The sequence below is a fragment of the Cydia strobilella genome, chromosome 6, assembly GCF_947568885.1.
Source record: "Cydia strobilella chromosome 6, ilCydStro3.1, whole genome shotgun sequence".
Lineage (NCBI taxonomy): Eukaryota > Metazoa > Arthropoda > Insecta > Lepidoptera > Tortricidae > Cydia > Cydia strobilella.
The window spans coordinates 20,282,302-20,303,127 of NC_086046.1; the positions used below are offsets into that span (position 1 = coordinate 20,282,302).

General features: G+C 38.9%; 1 protein-coding gene and 1 long non-coding RNA gene across 11 annotated transcripts in view; one reads left to right on the forward strand and one right to left on the reverse strand.

The window, feature by feature from the left end:
• Positions 1 to 20,826, forward strand: part of LOC134742269 (disintegrin and metalloproteinase domain-containing protein 11) — a 784,213-nt gene that overhangs the window by 308,039 nt on the left and 455,348 nt on the right. The window lies entirely within an intron of this gene.
• LOC134742286 (uncharacterized) overlaps positions 1 to 20,826 on the reverse strand; it is a 529,938-nt gene that overhangs the window by 249,931 nt on the left and 259,181 nt on the right. The window contains exon 2 of the long non-coding RNA XR_010127927.1: positions 18,022 to 18,195. This is a non-coding gene — a long non-coding RNA (uncharacterized LOC134742286). The remainder of the gene's footprint in view (positions 1 to 18,021; positions 18,196 to 20,826) is intronic.

The window sequence follows — 20,826 nt, forward strand, 5'->3', positions numbered from 1 at the left end:
AGATTTTTTTAGGTACTGTAAGACTTTATTAATGATATTTGACAGCAAGTTTTTATATGAAAATTACATTTATAAAAATAAAAGCTTATAATAAAGTGACACTTTATTTTTTGACCTTGCTTCGAATGATGGTCCATATGAGAGTTCATTTTTATTAGGGTTCCGTACCCAAAGCGTAAAAACGGGACCCTATTACTAAGACTCCTCTGTCTGTCTTCATGAACCGTGATAGCTAGACAGTTGACATTTTCACAGATGATGTATTTCTGTTGCCGCTATAACAACAAATACTAAAAAGTACGGAACCCTCGGTGCGCGAGTCCTACTCGCACTTGGCCAGTTTTTAATGCCATGTTGACAGTTTTGCCAGTTCAATTTGTAAAAGATTATTTAGGTACTGTAAGACTTTATTAATGATATTTGACAGCAAGTTTTTATATGAAAATTACATTTATAAATATAAAAGCTTATAATAAAGTGACACTTTATTTTTTGACCTTGCTTCGAATGATGGTCCATATGAGATTTCATTTTTATTAGGGTTCCGTACCCAAAGCGTAAAAACGGGACCCTATTACTAAGACTCCTCTGTCTGTCTTCATGAACCGTGATAGCTAGACAGTTGAAATTTTCACAGATGATGTATTTCTGTTGCCGTTATAACAACAAATACTAAAAAGTACGGAACCCTCGGTGCGCGAGTCCGACTCGCACTTGGCCAGTTTTTAATGCCATGTTGACAGTTTTGCCAGTTCAATTTGTAAAAGATTTTTTTAGGTACTGTAAGACTTTATTAATGATATTTGACAGCAAGTTTTTATATGAAAATTACATTTATAAAAATAAAAGCTTATAATAAAGTGACACTTTATTTTTTGACCTTGCTTCGAATGATGGTCCATATGAGAGTTCATTTTTATTAGGGTTCCGTACCCAAAGCGTAAAAACGGGACCCTATTACTAAGACTCCTCTGTCTGTCTTCATGAACCGTGATAGCTAGACAGTTGACATTTTCACACATGATGTATTTCTGTTGCCGCTATAACAACAAATACTAAAAAGTACGGAACCCTCGGTGCGCGAGTCCTACTCGCACTTGGCCAGTTTTTAATGCCATGTTGACAGTTTTGCCAGTTCAATTTGTAAAAGATTATTTAGGTACTGTAAGACTTTATTAATGATATTTGACAGCAAGTTTTTATATGAAAATTACATTTATAAAAATAAAATATATTAAATATCTTATAATAAAGTGACGCTTTATTTTTTGACCTTTGACTGTTCATTTTTATTAGGTTTCCGTACCCAAAGGGTAAAGACGGGACCCTATTACTAAGACTCCTCTGTCCGTCTGTCTGTCTGTCACCAGAACCGTGATATCTAGACAGTTGAAATTTGCCGTTGAAATTCGCCCACGGAGGGTTCCGTACTTTTTAGTATTTGTTATTATATCGGCAACCGAAATACATCATCTGTGAAAATTTCAACTGTAGCTATCGTCGTCTGTCGTGGTGACACATGGACAGACAGACGGACGGACAGACAACGAAGTCTTAGTAATAGGGTCCCGTCTTTACCCTTTGGGTATGTAACCCTAAAAACGGTAAAGAAATATTTCTTCAATTCTAATTTATATGAAGCCCAACCAAGAGAGTTAAAGGAACTGTCAAGGGGATCATCATTCAACTTAAGAGGTATATATAATCTTCACACGTTCGGCTGCCTGTCACTCGAAGGGATATTATTTTTCTGAAGTTTTCATTATTTTTGCATCATGGGTTCATAATCATAATATTCAAGTATACTTTATTGAAATTTTCATCAAAACTCTTTTCAAAACGCATTGAAATGTTTCTTACACTGCAAAGTATTTACAAATCTACATTTATTGACACAACATCTCAAACAGAAGCTGACAAAGTGCTGAATGTTTATCGAACACACCCCGACAAATGGCGCCGTGCCAATTCTATTTAGTTACTTATCGTGAAAAAAGCGTGTCGGTTATAAACAAAAGCCTAACGGTAAACAGGCTCGCATTCGAATTTCAATATTTCTTATTCACACGCCGCGACCCGACTGCGGCGGCGGAAACGGACACGGCGGCTGTCGTTCGGGGCGCTCGAGCTTCCGCCACCTTTATCTGCTCTGTGCGCTACTCGTGCTTGCCATTTATTTGCAAGCCTTTTTATACTTACGTAGCCATTACGTAACCGCTTTATAATTTTGTTACTTTTATGAGCCGTACTCGTTCTTGAGCCTAGATAAAGTAAGAACGAATCGCCTAGTGTGGTACAACATGGAGGGATAAAAGTCATGTGACTAGAAAGGTATTACGAATGAACGTGCAGGGAAGTATCGGGAGAGGAAAACCGAGGAAAAGGTGGATGGACTGTGTGAGAGATGATATGAAACGAATGCGAGTGAATGATGAGATGACGGGCGAGAGAGAGGTATGTAAGAAAAGGACATGCTGCGCCGACCCCAAATGAATGGGATAATACAAGCGAATGATGACTCGTTCTTGAGCCTGATTCCGATTTAACAAGTTGTTACGGTATTGAACTGGTTGTGATACGATCTTGACGATAGGACGACAACATAGGTAGGTATATGATTTATTTTATTTTATTTATTTCAATTTATTTAGCTTATAGTTAATTTTAATGTATATTGTATAATTTAAGAGCCCATTAACGTGCTCACTAGCGCCACTGCTAAATAATTGTGATAATTTAAATTTAACGATAGGTATTTAAAAAAGGGGGCCGCTACGTACTGTATTTTGTATTTAAGTACCTGCTGAATACATTAGAATAGTTTGTACGTTGCTGGATTCGTCAATCTATGCGTTCAAAGTTAAAACGGCCGTTTTTGTTTTGAGTTCTTAGATCGACGAATCCAGCAACATAAAAACTAGTTTGATGTATACAAAAGGCACTTAAATAAAAAATACAGTATATAGCGGCCCTATTTTTTAAAAATATCTATCGTAAAATTTAAATAATCACAATTATTTAGCAGTGGCGCTAGTGAGCACGAATAAAATAAATCTAGAAAACTATCATAAGATGATAAGCAAACCTAGCATGCTCAGACCTCAACTGTCAGGCCAATTCGAACGTACACTGAAATTACTTATATTTGAATCATGTTATGTATTTAGTTATCGTGCATCTCGCCCGCACCAATACATGTACGGGCAAGTACGGGCTAAATTTACTATAACTGAATGACATCGGTTAGATGTCATTCTGATATCAGTGTACGTTCGAATTGGCCTGTGTCTCGATGCATCGTCAGAGACAAATTGACAACTGCAGACACTAATGGAAGTGCTAATGACATCCGATCGGCGCGTTAATGAAATGACGTCTTACTGACGAGCCGACACGTGTTTGAATTAATTATTCGGATTAATCTATGACCTGGGTCATCTGTATGGGTTATGGTTGACTGATTTGGCAGTATTGTTCACCGAGTCCTTAAGAGCCACCCCACACTAACGTATTTAGCGTCGGCGTCTAGTTAGCGCTATGGAAAACGTCGCTGCGCAGTTGCGCCAATGTTACGTCGAGCAGCAGTCATTGTTGAGTACCGACGCTCGGGAGACGCTTGTGTGGGGTGGCTCTTATTGCCACCTCACACTATCGTCTTTTGAGAGTCGGCGTCTAGTCAGCGCTATGGAAAACGTCGTTGCGCAGTTGCGCCAATGTTACGTCGAGCAGCAGCCATAGTTGACTACACAGCGACCCTCGGGAGCCGCTAGTGTGGGGTGGCTCTTATTGCCGCCCCACACTAGCGTCTTTTGAGCGTCGGTTTCTAGTCAGGGCTATGGAAAATGACGTCGTCGCTGTGCAATTGCGCCAACGTTGCATCGAGCTATGGTTGCTGCTGCTGAGTAGACGCCAACGCTCGCGAGACGCTATTGTGGGGTGGTCCGTAGCGATCGAAACGCAACTGTCACTGTCGCACTAATATGGAAGAGTGATAGAGAGATACAAAGCGTTTCGTTGTCGTAGCGATAGCGATTGTCATCTTGTCTAGGCCGGCTGATCCTAGAATTTGGCTCAACATCATTAGCAATTGCTACCAGTCAAGCTTAAGGTAACGCAGACAAATTGAGTAACTTGCAAATCGTTTTATTTTCAATGCCAACCTTCCTCCCCGTCGCCTCCACTAACTTTTACGTACAACTAGACCGCGGATTACGCAAGCACAATTAAGGCGGCGCGATTCCATAGATAATCAAAGGGCATAATTTTGGCCCGCGATTATGTCGAGTGGAGCCTGCAGAAGAGGTGGCCCTCAGGACCGAGGGGGCTCAAGAGCCGGTTTAATTAATGGAACCCTCCACGGACCCTCTACACGGATTTAATTGGAGGAAATTTGTTGCCGCCTTAAGTGTGTTGAGGTCTTGTAGTTATGGTCGCCAGAAGTTGGCGCTCCTCGGTGCCATCTCTTTGACGTTGTAATTTTAAAAATAACGAGTGGCAAACAACAGCGAGTGAATCTCATTTGCCCTAAACTTGTTCTCTAAATTCGCTCGCACCTAAATCGAGTTTCGTTACGTTATAGAAATTGATTGAGCATTTACAAATTGGCATTTTCAGTTACGCGGAGGGCTTTATTCAGAGGACGAGGCTTATTTGAGCCCGATAAGATTCAAAGGTCTTGAAATTTGCTTAAATGCCCTCCTAGTGGTACTAATATAATAAGGGCGCTTATTACAAAACTTGCCCGCTGCAAATACTTGATGGCGGCTCAGCTTGTACGCGAATTCTATTCTTATATATAAAGCTATAAAGTTCTTTTAAGATTGTGTGTGGTGTGTTTAAAAAAAACTGGCTCATAAATGGCGTAAATAAAATACGAGCTTAATAATTTGTTTCTCAACTCCATACTGGGCATAGCGATAAATTCATATTTTGTGGCTTAGCGTTTCGGGAGGGCTTTGCCGTCCCATATTTGAATAAATGTCTAATAAATGTATGGTTTCGGATATTCGCTAGTACGAGGTAGAATTAATGTTGTAATAATTCTCGATTTAATGCTAGCGGTTGTCGGTGTAATGATTTCATTTCGCCAGTTGATTGTTCCGGTAATGGAGTGACGTTAATTGATTTAATGATTACAAGTTGATTAATCGATGCACTTCAGTACTGGACTTCATATGTTTGTTGGAAATTTTAATTAGGTATCCACTGATACAAAAATATATTACTTATATATCTTTTGAGCCGCCCTCCTATTTTCGATAACATAGAAAGATGAATAAAATCTTTAAGCTTTCTTTATTAATAAGACATTCCGCGCTCGCTGTTCATGGATCAGATTGAGTTTCAAATGAATTAGTGGTCACCTAAATGCTGTCCATGGATCAATGCCATGGTATTAGACGACGTGCCTCATTAGCTCGCCCCTTACCCAATCACATCACGTTTTTCAATCACGCATCTCAGATCCACCTCGAAATCTCGACACCGCACTACATCCCGGAATGACGGAGGGCAGCAAATCCGGGGGTTTTTCCCGCGGTCATGCGTCATGTTAGCCGGCGTCACTTTTTCCCGGGCACGCGTCATGGTTCGGACCTGCGTCACGATTGACGGGGCTAAGCCGTTTTTGCCCGGATATTTTGCTGCTTAATTGTAATCAGATTTAGTAAGTTTTGTATGTAGTGGTCAGTCAAGAGAGTTTTTATTTGAGATGATTATTTAAGATGTTTTAGAGAACGGCTTACAGATTAAATTTAAGATTAAATTTGGTCTATTTTAGTGTGTAAGAGAGTAAACGAAATAAATGTCATATACAAAGGAAATAATTACCAAGGCCTCTAGTCCTCAGGGCTGGAATCAAACCAGCGTCCTCAGTTTACGCGACAGAACCCTGAACCGCTCGACCACCTGGGCTCGGTAGTATGGGTCGAAGTATATGACAATTTCCGAAGGCTACAAACGTGATTTTTTTTCCGGTTTTTTGTAACATGACAAAAATATAAATAGGTAATTACTTTAAAAATAGCAAAATCTGAATAATATCTGATTCGAGTTTGTATTATTTTGCATGTTTGTGTTGCATTTGTAGCACTTAGCCTTAGCTTAAAGCTGTTTAAAAGTTACAGGACTTACCAGGCTGTAACTTTTCTACGACTAGTTATAAATACATAAATATTATAGGACAATTTCACTCAGATCGACCTAGTCCCACAGTAAGCTCAATAAGTCTTGTATTGTTTTTATACCACGTCGGTGGCAAACAAACATACCATACACACCATACCACACATATATATAAGTAGATAGATAAATAGATATAATACTCTTTATTGGCACACCTCAGTAAAAGCTTACAGCTTACAGAAACAATTGATTAAGGATAGAGGTAGACAACAGGCGATCTTGTCGACTAACAGCACAGGGCGGACACGCTATACATCAAAAATCACTTGCTTTTCTATGTGTGAACGGCACGTCTGTACACGCGTCATGCGTCATAGTGGGAGTAAGTTGCTTAAAAATAGTACTGAGAATACGCCAGAAGTCCGCCAGATTTCTGTCGCGGGGCGCGGTAATTCGAGTCGGGGCGGGGCGGTGCGTGGCCGCTCTGTATTACAATACTATTACTTATAGTTTAGATTAGTTTATTTATCACATGTATACAGCTTTCATTTTCATCGATTTTTTGTAATAATAATAATAAGAATGCAGGGCAGCTTGTGGCGAGCTGTTGGGGAGTAACGACCCCACGGACCCGAGTGCTCCCGAGAGTCGGTCAGGGTCTCCGTCTCCGGCGTGTCTTCGTCGGTCGGAGTGGACCCCAAGGGGACCCGCAGGACTCTCAGCTCTGGCTTGCCTTTATTGGCTGTCCAGAGAGGAGTCGCTAGAGCTACATGCTCCAGGGGTGGAAGTGAAAGATGCATAAGACGCGAGTTGACACAGTAGCTGTTAACAGCCACTGGGTAGAAAGCGGCGCACACCTCTCGATACCCCTGAGCCGCTCACACCGGTGTTGCTCCTGGTCGTCTTTACGACGGCAGTTTCAGGGGCCCATCTAGTCAGCGGCAAGTCACCACCTGCCTCGATAACTTGTGAAAACATTGTTATGGCAGGTGTCCGGACGTCTTTACAATAGCCCAGTCTCATTGTCCACCCAACCTCCAATCTATAGACCGGTATACTGTTCACTTTTTCTACAATAGTCCCAATGCCTGCTGCGACCGGTTCATGAATGTCTATTGTTGCGCCTGTGAACGGGTTCCAGCAGGCGTTCTACATGACATTAAAGCTCTCCAAGGGGCCTCTACGTGTTGGATCTATATCCCCACGCAAGCCTATCAAAAGACCGGGATTTATAGGCCCGTGATATCCAAAGAGATACAAATAATAAGAATTAGAATTGAACATCAGTATAAATGAAATTACAATTAATATTAACAAAACAATGCAAATAGAAATAAATTAAAACGCTAAAATGTCACAATAGTAAAATAAATAAATAAATAAAACAATGTCAATACAAGAACACAAGAAAACAATGAAAATGATGTCAATATTTAAAAAATAAATACTAAGTCTAAAATATAATAAAATAATAAAAAGGATTATTAAATAAATCTAGTACTGTATAGTACGCATCAATGTATTCTGTGCTAACAATACAAAACACACGCAGCGTAACAGTGCTAAGTACTTATATAATACATAGAAATCATCCATAACTCAGGAACAAATATTTGTGATTAACACACAAATAAATGCCTTTACCAGGATTCGAACCCGGGACCTCCTGCTTCGTAGGCAGGGTCACTACCCACTAGGCTAGGATGCCGTTATGCTGTATTGGTTAACGTTAGTCCTAATGTCTCACTGTTTACTGCCATTCAAGTTTTATTAATCTTAAAACGTGTGTCAGTCCTCGTCATAAGCTTTAGTAGATAAATGGAGTTAAGTATTTTATCCTCTTATCCACCTTTATCTTATCTCATTCTATAGTAATTTCAAGTGTATTTTTTCTTCGAAATTAAACTGTTGTGAGACATAATATTAAATCATTTTACGGTTTAGACTCACTTGTTTTAGTCACAAGTGAGTCTAAACCGTAAAATGATTTAGTATTTTTTCTTGTTTTTGTTTATGTAATGTTTTGAAAAGATGTGTCCCGCCGAGTTTGTTGTCGGTCCCATATTGGGATACCCTCCTCCAAGTGAGGGGGAATTCAATCTTCTCTAGACAGAGGTGCCGGTGCTAGGTTAGAGCCGGCGTAGCTTTATTTGACGTTCATAAGCGCATTGTTATATGCCTACATACTTTAATAATAAACTATCTTTATCTTTATCCTATTGCTAAGGGTACTAAAGTTTAACTTAAAACCTCTTTATTTGCCTTACGTAAAGAAAAATAAATTGTCAGTAAATAGTTTTTCCAACTACGCTAAATGGTCGTTCAATAAATAAAACACCGAAACATTCCGTAACCAGAAACGTGCCAGAAAGTTTTAATGACTATTTTATTACAATTTTAATATTCGAAGTGAAAACAATCATAAAATGGAGTTCGAAATCATTTTTAGGGTTCCGTACCTCAAAAGGAAAAAAACGGAACCCTTATAGGATCACTCGTGCGTCTGTCTGTCTGTCCGTCTGTCACAGCCTATTTTCTCCGAAACTACTGGACCAATTAAGTTTAAATTTGGTAAACATATGTGAGTTTGTGACCCAAAGACGGACATGTAACGTAAACAAATGAATTTTAAACATGGGGGCCACTTTTGGGGGGTAAATGAGAAAATTAAAAAATAAAATTCTTCAAACTATATCGTGTTACATATCAAATGAAAGAGCTCATTGTGAGAATCTCAAATCTATTTTTTTATAATTTTAAGATAAACAGTTAAGAAGTTATTCAAGAAAATAGGCAAAAAATGACCATTCACCCCCTTTATCTCCGAAACTACTGCGTCTAAAATTTTGGAAAAAAATACACAAAGTAGATCTTTACCTATAGATCACAGGAAAACTTATTAGAAATGTGCAGTCAAGCGTGAGTCGGTCTTAATTACTTAGTTTTTGATCCGACCCCTACGGGTTTTTTATGGGCATTTCACTCAGGTTTCACATAAAAAATACATTGTTTAAATTGTGTAATGTACGGAACCCTTGGAACGCGAGTCCGACTCGCACTTGGCCGGTTTTTATGTATAAAACATTTGTATTTTGCACGACGAACATTAAACACACACACACGCGTTAAAAAAATTACACAGCTTTAGCCAAAAATAAAGGTATTCATTGCAAAAACAGGAAAAGCGCGCACGATTGAGCACGGCACATATATTAAAACAGTGTTCATTACGCATTGAGCGGCAATAACGTAGCGAATTAAGTCCTCCGAGTAATGGGAGTAATGAAGACGAATGGCGTTTTCCTTCGGCGATAATGCGAATTAGTTGGTGTTGGCTAAGGGACTTGGGGAGCTGTTGAAAATATGCTTGTTTTTACAGATTAGTGCGAGTTTTGGAAGCTCGTAGCAAATAAAATTTATCCTATTATTGGGTCATCGCGCCAGCCCTGTAAGTAGGTATACTCGTTATTGTAGGTATTGTTTTTCTCGAGATTACTGTTTGGCTTTTCCCTGGGTCATTGACAGTATTTTGAATAAGAGATCAGTCCCAAATAATATTGACGGCCGGTCTGGCCTAGTGGGTAGTGACCCTGCCTGTGAAGGTGAATATATACCTAACTAAGTAAACGACCGCCCCCGCCTACGGAAAACTGATGGTATTCTATAAGCAATTAATTTGTTGTTTTCATCGTTTTTGTTTTCATAAAATATAGACTTTACATGGGGAGTTTTTCATGTTTTAGTTCTGAACAATTTTGCTGAAAATTAATATTATCTACCGTACACCGGGCGGATCGAAGTTTAATTAACTTAAAGACTAGTACGCTTCATTGATTATTACTCTCGTATTGGCTGACCACTGTTTTAAATTAACGTATTTAATCCAGTTCCACAGCTTTATATAGGTAATTGTTAAACCTAGGGTATTTAATGTACTTATACACTTTAATAGGCGTTCAACACATATACACACCTAGCAAACTACCTAATAAAAAACGAAATAATACTTATAGGTAAACTTTTGAAGAACAAACAGTACGCAAAATGATCTTACGGTGTTTTTTAGGTTTCCGTACCCAAAGGGTAAAAACGGGACCCTATTACTAAGACTCCGCTGTCCGTCTGTCCGTCTGTCCATCTGTCCATCTGTCCGTCTGTCTGTCTGTCTGCCCGTCTGTCTATCACCAGGCTGTATCTCATGAACCGTGATAGCTAGACAAAATTGAAATTGGAATTTTCACCGATGACGTATTTCTGTTTCCGCTATAATACAAAATAAGAAAAAGTACGGAATCCTCGGTGGGCGAGTCCGACTCGCACTTGTTCGGTTTTTTTAATATTGTTTCGGCTTTAAATGTACCTATCTTATATTTATATCTAACTAATTTGACTGTGGAGGTATCATTCTAGGATAACCTTTAAACATAATAAATGCACAGGTACTTATTAGGATTCATACCGAGGATCATCTTCCTAGGCAGTTTATAAGCTTACTATTGTAGAAAACCAATTTTGTCAATAGAAAAAGGCGGCAAATCGGAAAAACTAATTTTGACGCCATTTTTTTGACAAATTCATTTGCAATACTATTTAATACTATTTCTAGAACTACTGGTTTTGGTTGGTTTGGTTTGACCCTAGTGCTAGCGCAACAAGTGCTTGAAAGGTACTCCCAAAGTCGTACAGCTCGGTAAATTTTACTCCGAGCTTAGAGCGCCGTCCAGTTCAAAGTCGTTTTATCAATATGGCTACACAATTTCAATTAAGGTTAACTACGAGTATCAGGGCAATTCGAACGTGCACCTGACAGCAAACCGATATTTGAATTATATTGGAATCATATCAGTTAGCTGTCATTCACGCGTTCATTTGTGAGTTTTGAATGATTCACGGTTAGTTTCACTAGACTTATATTGAACGGGATATAGACCGTGATTGCCTTTTGTAATCACTCACTCACTTTCACTTTTCACTTCACTCACTTCACTTTTGTCTTTTGTGGTGTGTTTTTGTGTATGAGGGTAGACCGAGCGCGGTCTACACAACTTTAGCCCACCCACCCGCTATCTTCAATCACCTGTGAATAAGATGCATGTTACTGCGTCGAAATATCGGGAACTCAAAAACAACACAAAAGGTAATCACGGTCTATGTCCCGGTCAATATAAGTAATTTGTGTTTTTAAAACAATCTCCTTCGTATTCATCGCAGTTGCAGTTCATAGTCGTATCGGGTGTCCAGGGGGCGTAGCCAAGATAACAATCATCGAAAAACGCCAAATAAAAAGAAAAAACCGACCAAGTGCAAGTCGGACTCGCGCACGAAGGGTTCCGTACCATTACGGAAAAAACAGCAAAAAAATCACGTTTGTTGTATGGGAGCCCCATTTAAATATTTATATTATTCTGTTTTTAGTATTTGTTGTTATAGCGGCAACAGAAATACATCATCTGTGAAAATTTCAACTGTCTAGCTATCACGGTTTATGAGATACAGCCTGGTGACAGACAGACAGACGGACAGACGGACGGACAGACGGACAGCGGAGTCTTAGTAATAGGGTCCCGTTTTTACCCTTTGGGTACGGAACCCTAAAAATGTAACAAGATAACAGATGCTTCCAAAAGTAATGTGACTATTTCCATACAATATTTAAGTTTCAGTTTGCGTATTCTATCTACGATTGTCATCGTAGCTAGGCCCCCATTTCTCGGTAAGTCACCTAATGACTTGAGATGTGTGTGTATATGTTTCATCCCTCATGAGTGCACGCTTGTAGCAACTCTAAAAGGTATACTTAAGGGAAAAAAAGTTGTGTCACCATAACACTTGTCCATCTTAGGTACACAATTTTCATATTCAAAACCCGCGGGCTTAGCACGGTAGCATTTTTATCGCCTGTCACCATGCCTGTCACGTTCTAACAAGTATGTAAGTGCAAAAGTGACAGGCATAGTGACAGGTGATAAAAATGCAACCATGCTGACACCGAAGGACGAAAGGCCAAATACACACTTAGTCAACTTGTTAGTGGCGGCTTAAGAGCAACTCAAAGAACTCCACAAACAAGCACAGCCGGATATTAACCGGGCATTATGCAAACACGGCCTTATAATATATTTTTGTGGTGAGGAGAGACGTAGATTATCTATACCCTATAGATGGAGTATTTAGGAATTCAAATTTTACAACTTGTCAAAGTTTTGATCTTATCATGATACGAGACTGAGACGACTCGTGAATTTTGCGACGACTCTTAACCGCACATTGCGGTGGCATTCCATACTAATAAAATATAAGATTGCGACCGTAAATTAAAAGTAACTAACTATAATCGCGTTAGAGATAAATATTTGCGGTTGTAAAATGTAATTGTTTTCTTCGAGTTGTATCTTTTACTGAGGTGTGCCAAAAAAGAGTATTCTATCTATATATTTGATGTGGTATTCAACTCACGGCCTGATTCGAACTTTAAGATACGTCAAAAATTTGCTAAAGGTACGACATGGAAGGAGACTTCCGGTTCGAACGCCATCTTGATAGTAGCCTCGTGATTAATTCCTTTGTTTTTTGCTCATTAATATTGTTTAGTGTAATATCGATAGCTTTATTATACAATAATCTAATGTGGTAGTGTGCAGTGAATGGAGAATTAATCTCAAAGCGTGTTTAACCACCATTTTGGAGTCAACGGCCGGTAGTCCACGTGCTTCTCGTAAAATCTAGCTAACGGTTTTACGAGACAACTACAACAACCACCGAACAGCGTCGTGCTCTAAGAGCATTTATTTTGTTCCTACCCTTTTACGTGACATTGGCTACGGGCAACACCGCCCTCAAGTCCATCAAGAAAAGAAAAAGAAAAAGAAGACTTGGATGGAAGACGAACTGCCGGTAGGCCTCCAACAAGATGGAGCGACGACCTGGTGAAGGTCGCGGGAATTCGGTGGATGCGAGCTGCACAGGATCGGTCGGAGTGCCTTGGGGGAGGCCTATGTCCAGCACTGCAGTGGACGTCTATCGGCTGACTTGATGATGATGATGATGATGACATGGATCGGATATGTCAGTGTCAAGAGTGTCGTTTCTTCAAACAAAAACGTCACTCAACCATTGAAAACTGACTTTCATAGGTGACCTAAATTGCACAGTCTATCGGAGGTGATCCACAGGGGCTTACTTGTGCCTCAAGATGGATAAATTCCCTTCATTGTTCCTTATTGCGTTTTTTTAGTGAGGGATTTATACTTGAAATGATTTCGCGGGCAAACATCAGAAGGCTTTAAAGGAGCTTATTTCAGGAAGGAGCTATAGTTTCATAGGTCATATATTATACATAATTATTCATTCTACTTTGAGGCCAACAGGCCAATTCGTACGACATCAGAATGATATTTGAATCATGTTATTTAGTTTGTAATATTATAAATGCACGCGGGACTGACATCATTTAGATAATTATCATTTTGATGTCGTGTTATCGCTCGAGAATGGTAAACAGTTGAACAAATTTTAGAATATTCACCCTTGATTTGCGTGGTGATTTATGCCCTTTAAATAAATATTTTGAAACGACAATATGGTAACCCGGCGTAACTTAAATGCAGGGGGGACTGAAATTACAGTTTTCAAGTCAACATTTTATAGATATATTTTTGTGTAGGATTTTTGGTAACAGGTAAACAAGAATTCATAACATAATTAATCTAACTTGTTACACGAACAGTCCAGAAAATAATGCATCATCATCATCTTCCTCGCGTTGTCCCGACATTTTGCCACGGCTCATGGGAGCCTGGGGTCCGCTTGGCAACTAATCCCAAGAATTGGCGTAGGCACTAGTTTTTACGAAAGCGACTGCCATCTGACCTTCCAACCCAGAGGGGAAACTAGGCCTTGTTGGGATTAGTCCGGTTTCCTCACGATGTTTTCCTTCACCGAAAAGCGACTGGTAAATATCAAATGATATTTCGTACATAAGTTCCAAAAAACTCGTTGGTACGAGCCAGGGTTTGAACCTGCGACCTTCGGATTGCAAGTCGCACGCTCTTACCGCTAGGCCACCAGCGCTTTTTCCAGAAAATAATGCATACGAGTATCAAAGTACTTAACCTCAAAATTTCCTAAACTCACCATGTACGAAAAACACCAAACTATTTACTACAAAAAATAAAAGTCTCCACTAAAACGTTGAATCTCAAAATCACAACCTAGGTACTTAAATAAAACGCCTTTTATCCGATTCCCACCGTTTTCTCGACATTCAACGTTGATAAACGACATTTTAACCTAGCTGCCATCAAATGCAGATACCAGTTCAAGTTTCCTGGCACCTGATTTTAAAGGCCCTTAGAATCAATGGATCATTCATTTGTATTAGATAAATTAGCTTCTGCCCGAAACTTCATTTCCATAGAATTAATAATTTCATAGGTATAAGGCGAGAAACTCGTACTGTTATATAGACTTAAAAACGCTTTTCGATATGCATATTTAACACTGTGTAGACCTCGGCGGACTTTATCTGATCAGATCGGGGAAATCCTGAAGAAAGGCCAAGTCAATAGCACCCTAAACCGGCGAGCGTGTATGAGGAATGTTATGAAAGTGAAGGAAGCGAAAGAGGTATGTCAGGATTGTAGCAAGTGGAAATCCGTGGTCTCTGTCTACCCCTCCGGGAAATAGGCGTGATTATATGTATGTATGTATATTTAATACTGGTGATGTTACCCTGGACTCGAGAACTTGCCCCCGCGCAACTAATGGTCACATAAGCCAGATCTGGCGGCGAGCCAGCGCACTCAATTAATACAATAATCATCGTGAGAGTACACGAACGTATTGATTCTAGGCTTGAGGCCAATTTGAACGTACATTTTGACATCAAAATGATATCTTAATAGGGTAATTTAGTTATCACTCGCGCTTGCATTTCGCTCATACACTTGTTTGGTAATAGGCGCGAGCGAGACGCACGGGAAAATGATAACAGAATGACATCATTAAAACATGTAACGTTAACTATGAAAGGGACCTTATTGTTGATGGCACTTCTGTCATAATTTTTAAACGATGCTCCGATACAAATACAACGCTGTGCGACGTAAGCGAGCACCATCGACAATAAGGTCCCTTTTCATAGATAACGCCACATATTGGCCTCCTTATCAGCGATATAAAGGGGCCCACTGACTATCAGTCCGCCGGACGATATCGGCCTGTCAATTAGAACAAAAATTTGACAGTTCCGAACAACTGACAGGCCGATATCCTCCGGCGGACTGATAATCAGTGGGCCCCTTTATATTGTAATCTGTGAGGTGTTTAGTTAATAGTCAACTGACTTGTATCAATTAACTTTGCTGAACGCACACTTATCCAACAGAGGACAAAATAACAGCGAATTTAGTAATAAAAACAAATGGAAATTCATCCAATATTCAATCCGTACAGGTTTCCAGGTATCCATATTTTATTCCACAAGACTATGAAAAATAAATAATATATGCCAATTAGTATAATATTATGTATATGACAAGAGAGCTATCAACCCTTTCCGCAACCACCTTTAGCCACGAACCAAGTTCAGAATATGAGTAGGTACCTAATTTAGGTAGGTTTTAAATTATATATATATATTTATAATATGAGCCTTTGGTTAAAATGGATTTAAAATACTTCATGTATAATCTTAACTTTAAACATAAATATTTAACACACGAGTATTAAGCCCTTGAATGCCGGAACGCGGATCCGCGTACGAGGAAACTATTAGATAACTAATAATCCCGATTCCCGACACACGAGAGGTCACTCACGTTTTTTAAACGAAAATCGCTCTTTTTCTTGTTCGCTCCGTAACGTGCCAAGATTTTTCGTTAAGAGGCGTAACGTTTTAAATGTTTCAACAGTAATACATACTTATAAATTAAAAGTCTACAAGGTTCATGATAATGACGAATAGGATAGATACTGGTTAGCGTAACTAGTTCTTATCCAAATTTTCGTCCGTAGTACTAGATAGATAAAACTGCAAATTCATATTAAAAATAAGAAAGATAAAAAAAATAAAAATCCGTTGGCTTTTCTTAGGCGCAGGTTATTTTTTAGTAGTGATAAGCAAAGTCTATGTCTTATTACCATTTGTACTCGTATAAGCTGTCTTCGTAAAAAAAAATTATTTTTACTAAATTTTCTTATTTTTTATTACCTCAACATTCTTACAAAAAAAGTAAAAGTTAGCATATAACACCCTGCAACGCTAACCCGAAGCCCTTAAACTAGACCATTAAAAATCCAATTTGCATAGAAAAAATATCCAGCGAATGCACTTAAAACTAATAAAACGCCGTTAACAATAGCAAAGCAGATTGGTCTCGACTAGATAACGAGTGTCGTTAATTGTCGTTGGCGCGTCGCCAGCACCTGCATTATGGAATCAAATCAATTCTCATAGCTTTCATTAAAATTGTCAGGGTTTTTGGCTTCGGAGAGTGTTGTGAATATAAGATTTATATTTAAGTGGGGGATGGTGACCATGTTTTTTTTTATTGTACTGTGATGTTATACGTTGTAGATATAAAAGAATACATAGTGTTTGATGCATGATTAATTGATTATTGTTTGTTTATACAAAGTGCAGTATTCACTAACATTGTGTTGACATTATTAAGGAATACAATACTCTTTGCGGCACAGCTTACAAAGTTTACAATACGTGTACAGAAACACAAACAAAGACAATTGGATATAGGTACCAACAGGTGGCCTTATCGCTTAAGAGCGATCTCTTCCAGATAACCTTTGGGTAGCGGAGGCAAGAAAATTTGAATATGCAGTAGGTGGTGCAGATATAAATAAAATAAAAAGTTAAACTGTATATTACCAAACAGCACAAACATTAATATCAATGCACATACTAGTATACATATATAAGTATAACCATAAACGTACACAAACACATATGTACATGAAAAAAGTACATATTAAATAGAGAAACAATTAAAAACTAAGGAAGATAGTATTTTTTAAGGTTTGATTTGAAGGAGTAGGTAACAGATTGTGAACGTATGCATTGTATTGACATGTTATGGAATATCCCAATTACTAAAAATACTAAAAATATTCCCCGAGCGTTACTCAAATGTACATGTGTTTAAATACAGTTCCGTGTGTTAAGTGAGTGAGAGTGGAACTTCCACACTTTGTCACATCAAAGGTGGTGCGATATTACGATATTAGCTTAGACTGACTCTTTTGTTTTATGAATCAATCGAAATACAACAATATTTGAGTAGATGTATGTATTGATAACCGATAATGAGCTTTCGCGAGCGCGCAGCCGAACAATCGGTATTGGAAATGGTCACATCACTATAGCGAGGCAAGGACTGACAGATGAGCATCATCGCAATGGCGGCGTCCGGTGGAGTTTCCCAAGTCATGCCTGTTTTTATTGTACTAAATCCTTTATTTGATGATGATTGGTGTATTCGTTTTAACAGTATGCATTGTGTTGAGTGTTGACATATTAAGGAATATCCCAATTACAAAAAAAAAACAATGAAATTATTTCCCAAGCGTTACTCAAATGTACTATTAGGTACATGAAATGTTCCCTTTCTCACAGACCACTAGCATCCAGCTAAACCAATATACACGCTTACAAGACAACACCTGCACAAAGTTTACATCATTCGCTTTACGGTTATTCTTCACGCTGCGTCTTACGTAGTCGAACACTCGCGATCGCGGCTTGGCGGGCCCAAGGTTCTATAGGTATCAAAGGATTGATTCACTCAGCTCCGCGCCGCGCCGCTTCACGTTCGCGAATAACAGTGCGCGTACTAACGCTGCGTAACAGACCGGAATATATTATACAAGCTTACAAGACAATACTTTCCCGAATGAAGGTTGAGGGAGACGATGGCTGAGATACGCGTCATACTCGTGAACGGGTGCTGTTTGTGGAGACCGGTCTGTTTAAGTTTACACGGGCTTCATGTTACCTATGTAACTTTACTTTTGAGTGGCATTAACGTGAGACACTTCATTCGGTTCTTGTCTGTTTGTCTGATTTAATATTTTGTCTTTTTATTGATTATATAACAATACAAGTCTTGGAGACCCTTTACATCTCGAAGGATAATTTGATAATCGTTTTTTTATTATTATATATATTTTATCTCTGACACCTAGAGACTTTTACATCTCTAAACAATTTTAGTACTTGTCTGTTGTGTGTATATTTTTTATTAGTTTTTTTGTGTAATTTGACATTTAGACTGGATACATCTCTGACAAAGTATCTAATATTTTATTGATTCTATATGTGTAATTGTTTTTTGTAATTTTTGGTTAATTTTATTGCTTGTAAAAATATACATGTAAAAGTGCCCCTGTGGCCTATTTGCTGAATAAATGTTTGATGTTGATGTTTGATAATACCTGCACAAAGTTTACATCACTCGCTTTACGGGCATTCTTCACAGACCACTAGCACCCAGCTAAACCAATATACAAGTTAACGAGATAATACCTGCACAAAGTTTACATCACTCGCTTTACGGCCATTCTTCACAGACCACTAGCACCCAGCTAAACCAATATACAAGTTAACGAGACAATACCTGCTCAAAGTTTACATCACTCGCTGTACGGGCATTCTTCACAGACCACTAGCACCCAGCTAAACCAATATACAAACTAACGAGACAATACCTGCTCAAAGTTTACATCACTCGCTTTACGGGCATTCTTCACAGACCACTAGCACCCAGCTAAACCAATATACAAACTAACGAGACAATACCTGCTCAAAGTTTACATCACTCGCTTTACGGCCATTCTTCACAGACCACTAGCACCCAGCTAAACCAATATACAAGTTAACGAGACAATACCTGCTGAAAGTTTACATCATTCGCTTTACGGCCATGCTTAACTCTTGATGGTCATCGTAAAGATTACGATGACAACTTACTGCGCGCGTCACAGCTTATGACAGTCAGTTCGCTTAGGTATTTATATAAAAAATAAATTGTAAACTGAAATAGATATCATACACTAAAGAAAAAGTGACCAAGCCCACCGGTGGCCGAGGCGGGAATCGAACCCGCGTCTCATAAAATTAATAAAATAATTCGGTTGGTTCCCTAGTTGGTTAAGATTAGTTGTGTTTATTGACTTAGCGTGGGAACTGCTGTGCCCCAGATAAGATTCATATAGGTACTATTCCGACGATTCAAAATGATGTATCGTAGAGGATGCATCTGATCAGATAAAGGTATACTTGTAACTTAAACAAGCAGCTTATTTGTAGTAGGTAGAATGGATATAGGTCAGTAGATACAAGTTTATAATTATATTTTTTAAATCACATAATATATTGAAACAGGTATAAGATTTTTTTAATCTACAATTTTAAATAAAGCATAGCAGCGAACAGAGCCACATTAGGAAACTGCCACAGTAATTTAGTAATAAATATTATAATTATAATAACTTTTTTTTTCGAACATTATACATATTGCCTTAATGAAAATGACGGGCGTTATCTCTACTTGAGTTGCTATATTCTCGGTATTTTTTTCTACTTTCTGTGCGATAAAGTGTATTTATTTTTTATTGATTTTGTGCTGATGGAAATCTAAATTGGTGATAAAAGTAATACCGCTTTCATCACCTATTTAGATTTCTAAGTTTATAAATAAGAGTGCTAAATTATTTCGTTAATTATATAAATATTTTCACAAATAGTGACTGCCTCCACTCCATATCCGCCCAACGATATCTAGGACGACCAACAGGACGGCGTCCAGTTGGTCGACCTAAGTAGGCCCGTTTTGGCTGCCCGATCTTCACCCATCCTTTCGAGGTGGCCAAACCAGCAGAGACGATGCGCTTTGAGCTTTCTCCGTGAGCTCGGCGTCGGCGAAAGCTGGCGTGTTATCGCTCTGAACCGGGCAAAGTGGCGTGCTCTCGTGTTGGAGTCCAAGACTCATTTTGGGTCATCGCGCCAGCCAAGTAAGTTAGTAGTAGTGACTGCGCCGCACTAAGCTGCGGCCCAGTTTTATCCGGCAGTTGGTCTTAATGCGCCTATAAGTGGAATCATTCCGCAGCCTCTCCCGTGTCTGTTAATATTTTATAGGCATTTCCGAAATGAATGGCGGGCTTTATACGGCTCTTTGCCGCGCGGAAAGATGACCGTAATGCATTTGTTTTATTATTGCTTGAGTCGTTTGCAGTATTTTGTTGGGTGCATTTTCACATTGGTTCCTTGACTTCCTCGATAGCTCAAAATATTTTTTATAATCCTTTCAGACCCGAAAATCGAGATTTGCTTAATAAAAATCAAATCATTCACAGAGTTACAGGTCAATTCCAACGTGCACCTGACACCAAACCGATATTTGAATCATATTAGCAGTTAGTAGGGGAGACCAAGGTGAGTTGTGACATTGACGATTTTTTTGGAACCTATTAACTGTTAGCGAGCTCGCAACAGTGCGCGCGCGCGCTATTGCGAGCTCGTTGTTAGTTAATTGATTCAAAAAATTCAACGATGTCACAACTCTCCTCTGTCACAACTCACCTGGGTCTCCCCTAAGGGGAAGAAATGAACGCGCGAATGACAGCTAACTGATATGATTGCAATATCTATCTATCTATCTATCTATCTATCTATCATTTCGCTCAGACTTT